This window comes from Brassica napus, chromosome A1 (genome assembly GCF_020379485.1).
Source record: "Brassica napus cultivar Da-Ae chromosome A1, Da-Ae, whole genome shotgun sequence".
NCBI classification, from domain to species: Eukaryota; Viridiplantae; Streptophyta; class Magnoliopsida; order Brassicales; family Brassicaceae; genus Brassica; species Brassica napus.
The window spans coordinates 13,938,460-13,944,540 of NC_063434.1; positions in this window are offsets into that span (position 1 = coordinate 13,938,460).

Below are 6,081 nucleotides of genomic sequence, written 5' to 3' on the forward strand. Positions count from 1 at the left end.
GTGAGCACCAAGAGATTGGACACTCATTCAAATAGAAAACATGACATGTAGTTGATCTCCAGTCATCTTCATCTATGTTGTGACTCGAACCACTGAACCCACTCAACTTTGTTTTGTCTTCTCTACGAAACATAAGTCCACGGGAAACGGATCCTTTCAAATATCTGAGAACTTGCTTTGGATCATGCATGTATCTACTTAACAAGCCAACACTAAACGCAAGACCCGGTCTCGTGTGAAGTAAATAATGCAAGCATCCAATGCTCTTCCTATATTGCTTCACATATATGCTCTGCTCTTCCTCTGCTCTTGAAAGTTTGAGACCGAACTCCATTGGAGTATGCACATCATTGCACTCTCCCATTCCGGTTTCACTCAAGATCTTTCTCGCATATCGCTCTTGTTTCAATATTATTCCTTCCTTTCCCTGGATCACTTCAATACCTAAATAGTATGTTATCAGACCGAGATCGCTCATCTCAAAAACCGCTGACATCTCCTCTTTAAACTCGCGAATATAGTTCAGGTGTGAACATAAGTCATCAACGTATACTGCTACCATAAGTGTTTGTTCCTTTACTCTCTTCCGATACAATGAGGGCTCCTTTGAACACTTAACAAACTTCAATTATTCAAGCACATGATTCAACTTCTCGTTCCAAGCTCTCGGAGCTTGTCTCAATCCATATAAATCTTTACTTAGCTTGTATACCTTATCCTCGCATCCTTTGATCTCGAAACCTTCTGGTTGACTAACGTAGACGTCTTATTTTAGGTCACCATGAAGGAAAGCTGTTTTTACGTCTAGGTGATGAATCTCCCAAATTTTTGATCCGGCTATAGCAATGATGAATCTCACGGTTTTAATTCTTGCAACAGGAGAAAACACTTCTTCGAAATCAACACCATGTTGCTGTATGTAACCTTTAGCAACTAATCTCGACTTGTATTTGTTTATGCTTCCATCGGCGTTACGTCTAATCTTGAAAATCCACTTCAATCTGATTGGTTTTTCTCCTTTGGGTAGGTCAACTAAGCTCCACGTCTTGTTCTTGATGATCAAGTTGATTTCATCTTCACAAGCATCACGCCAAACTTTCTCTTCAATTGCCTCCTTGAAGTCCCACGGTTCCTCATTTAATAGAAGTTGAAGACGCTCACCTTCCTCTTCTGCTATATATATGTAATCCTCGAGGTAACTTGTCTTCTTTGAGATCCTTGTTGATCTTCGTAATTGTACTTTTTCTTTTTGATCATCATTTGTTTCTTGATCAGATGATGCTTGGTGATCGTGCTCATTCTCGTTTGTACCCTCGGTTTCATCATTCTCAACATTCGTTTTAGTCTCTCCTTCATTATTGATAGTCTTTCCATATTCTCCAATAGTCACTCGCAGTATTCCTGGTTTCTCGATAGTATCATGTTCAGATTTGTTCCACTTCCATGTTTTATCTTTGTTAAACACAACGTCTCTACTCACAACGATTCTCTTGCTTATTGGATCATACATTCTTTATGCTTTTGAACCGGGTTCTGTTCCTAGAGGCACAAGAGATCGCGATCTATCATCCAATTTCTTCAAGTTTGGCGCCTCTGTTTTCGTATATCTGATACAACCAAAAATTCTCAAGTGCTCTAAGCTTAGCTTTCTTCTATTGTATGCTTCATATGGTGTTTGACTCCCAACGTATTCGTCCCAACACGAATGATCAGATATGTAGAATGTCTCACAGCCTCTCCCCAAAGATAATTTGGTACTTCCATATGCTTCAAGATGCTTCTATCATCTCTAACAACGTTCGATTCCTTTTTTTCTACTACTCCGTTTTGTTGTGGATTATAGGGAGCAGTTAAGTGTCTTTTTATTCCTGATGATTCGCAGAATTGATTGAACTCTCTGCTCGTAAACTCGCCACCTATGTCCTTTCTGAACGTCTTGATTGATGATTTGGTTTCATGCTCAACGATTGCTTTGAATCGTTTGAATCTATCAAACACTTCTCTTTTTTTTCATGAGGATGGACCACATATAACGGGAGTGATCATCTATGAGCACGAAGATATACCGATTTATTCCAGCTGTGGGTGGTGTAATAGGTCCGCATAAGTCGCCATGAACAAGTTCAAGTACCTTTTCTGCCCGATAAGATGTTGATTGTGGAAACGGTCTCCTTGCTTGCTTACCAAGCAAACATGATTCACAAGTTTCTCTTTTGACTTTCAACTTTGGTATGCCGGTCACAAGTTCTTTCCCTATCATTGCTTTCATCGTATCCACTCCAATGTGACCTAGCCTTGCATGCCATCTTGTGGAATCATCTTGTGCTCTAAGTTTCAGACAACATGCTTCATCTATCTCCATTAGTACTTTGTAGAGGCGATTCTTCAATCTCATTGCTATCATGATCAGATTCCCATCCTTTTCATGAAGTGTAAGAACGTCTGATCTCATCCTTACATCGCATCCTGATTCAGTAGCCTGCCGAAGACTGATGATGATACTCCTTAGATCCGGTATAAAGTATACATTGGCTAGGATTTTCCTTTCTCCTTTTTGAGTGAGAAAGAGTATAGATCCTTTGCTTTTGATATCGATTCTTGAGTCATCTTCGAATCGTACTTTTCCTGAAATTGTTTCATCAATCTTGTTGTAATACCGACGGTTACCAGTCATGTGATTGCTTGCTCCGTTGTCTAGATAGCAAACTTGATCTCCATCCTTTGTAGATTCAAACTCCTTTGGCCTGACATTCTTTTGGTTTAGTTAAACAATCTCATGCATCAATAACCCATCAGCCTCTCGTGTTTCATATTCTTTAGTCTCTGTTGCTTCTTGCAGTTTCAACAATATATCTGGGCACGTAGAGGAAAAGTGGTCGAGTTTATCGCATCTGTAACACATGACTTTGGACATGTCCCTGTTGTCCCAATACAATCTTCCTCGTCCTCTGCCTCTGCCGTAATATCTACCTCCACCACCTCGTTCTCTATATTCTCCATGATAATCTCGGTTTGATTGGCTCTCCATATTGGTGTACATAAGCTTACTTTGATTCTCTTGTGCTTCTTTCTCATCGTCACAAATACGTTCTCCATATGTCTTTAGCCGACCTATGATATCTTCGAAGCTGGTGGTTTTGAGGTCTAGGATTTGTTCAAGAGAAGCAACAATGTGGATGTACTTCTTTCGTGGTAAGCTTTGAAGAAACGTTTTGACAAGTTTTGTTTCATCATAGCTTCTCCTAACGCAGCTGATTTGGAAGAGATCTCAGATAGCTTGCCTACGAAGTCATCGATTTTGTCGGTTTCATTCATCTTTAAGCGATCAAACTCGGTCATGAGGGTTTGCAACCGTGCTTCTCAAACTCTGTCAGCTTCTACGTGGCGTGCCTTGATCGCATCCCATACCTTCTTGGAGAACTAGGGTTTTTGGTATAGATTGAAATATAAGTGCAGTAGCCATGTCGTTCTTAAAATCTTCCACTTTCACGTGCACAATGGACTTCAACTTTCTCACTTTCTTTTGAATTAGCATAGTCGCTTAAATACTCAGAGCTCAATTTGCCTCATAATTATTAAAAATTACAACAGGTTCTTGCAGAAATTAAGAATTTGGTTAAATTTTATACTCGGCAATAAATAATTTAGAGTTAAACTATAATACAATATTACATGAGGCTCAAAGTGTTGAATCATAACCGATTCATACTAAGCATACTCTAGAAACCATCATTTACTGGTTTACCTAGAAGAGCTCCCGGTTTCACCTTCTTGTGAAGCCTGAAACTGCGATGATTCTTCCAATAGATTTGAGAAGGCTTTCTCTACATTCCAGTTTCTTTCTGTAAGGTAAACAGTTGTAACATCTCGTGTAACTACTCCATCAGCCAGGACGACGAAGGATTGATGAGTTCATCATTCCATTGAGAAAGTTTCCCCAGCGAACTCTGCAGCTGATTCGAACTCGTAAGTGAACCTTCCCTGGTTTGTGTAGGACTTGAACTTTCCTGAATCTGGATGTAGAAATGCAAGCAGTGTATGAATGGACATTTAGTTCCATTCCCTTTAAGAATAAATAGTGAAGATTATGTTTTGAGCTATAACTTTTATCATACACAACGGACTACCTTCTGAGTACTATGTTTTGTCTATCTGGATTTGCAAACGGATTACTCTGTAATGCGAGACAAGTTTGAGAATTAAAATCCATGTATAGTAGTCAGATCAAGGGCACATGAGTAAGAATCGTTGGAACATGACAGCTTACTTCGCTAAGACAAGTTTGAGAATTCAACTCAACACTATTTTGCTGAAGACAGATTACTTAGCAAATCTTAAACCACAAGATTCATACCTACTCTGAACCTAAATCCACCCAAGAACACTAAATATAAGTACATTCACTGAAACTCTATCAATCTATAGCTGCTACCATAAGAAACCAAGACTTTAAATCATCACATAGAAACCCCAAATCCCGAAATCCAATCAAAATTATCAAAAGAGACATTGTTGAAAATTTATAAAGAATCTCATCAAAATTTTCAGCTTTTTATTTAAAATAATGCATTAGTTTAGTTAGAAAAAGTCAAAAAATCATATAATTTTTGAAGATCAAAAGTTATAAAATGAAAAATTACTCATACGGATGTGCGGGTCAAAGTCTATTCTAAACTATCTTCTCTATTAAAAGAGAAGTATAACTTTTATCTACCACTAAAATTCATATTAGGTCCAATTTATTCAATATATCTATTTGATTATGTACATTAATCTATTGAATAAATAACATTTCTAATTATTTTAATAATTATTAATTGATTAAATTATAAATCTTTTGAAAAAAATCTAACAAAATCATACTATTTTTTTAAAATTAATAAATTGAATAATTTCGTAATTAGTAATAAAATATTATTATAAATCAAATTTTAAATAAACAATTATTATAAAAAAAGAAACTTTAATTATATGCTACTTTTATAAATTTTATAATTATTATCTATAATATACTAAAATAGAAGTAATATATGAATTGAATATGAAATTATATTAAATTATATTAAATTGGTATATTAAAATATTTTGAAAAATACTTTCATTTAGATAAATAAATAAAATATTATTTACAATTTAAAAAGATTAAAATATCATTGACCATTTATAAGGATTAAAATTTGTAAATTATGTAATATTTTTATACAAAAAAATAAAATTGTTAATATATATTAAACGTTTATACAAATATATATTATCTATTTATTTATTTTAAAATTTCAAAAATATATTATCTAAAAATGATTATATACAAAATATAATAGAATATAGTTAACATTTACTTTCAGTGCTATTTACAAAATATGCTATTTGAAAACTTTAAATTTTTTACTTCATATAAGATACTAAAATGAAATCAATTTTAATTTTAAATTTAGTGATTTTTTTTAATTATGACAAAATATGCTGAAAGAGTTATAAAGAATCTCATCAAAATTTTCAGCTTTTTATATAAAATAATGCATTAGTTTAGTAACAAAAAAGTCAAAAATTCTGTCAACCCAGAAATGGAGGACCATCAGTTTGCATGGATATTATGGTATATATGGAAATGTCAGAATAATAAAATATTTAGTAATCTGGATATTGATCCAAGGGAAACTCTTAAACTAGCAGAACTGGAATCGGCACTTTGGACTGAAGCACATGTACTCACTGACCAAAGGAGGGAGCGGCAAGTTCTGACTACACCTTCATTAGGTACTTCAGGACGATGGTGTTTTACAAATGGTTCGTGGAAAGAGAAGGAACTATTTTCGAGACAAGGATGGTATAGTACCTTACCCGGCTTTGATGGTTTATTAGGAGCAAGGAACGTAAGGGTATGCCTATCACCTCTTCACTCGGAGGTGGAGGCGTTGATTTGGACAATGGAATGTATGAAGAACTTACGACAGTTTCAGGTTACGTTTGCAACAGATTGTTCTCAATTGGTGAAGATGGTTTCGGAACCAGAAGAATGGCCAGCATTTTAAAGTTATCTGGAAGATATCAAACTTTTACGTAGAAGCTTCCTCAACTCAA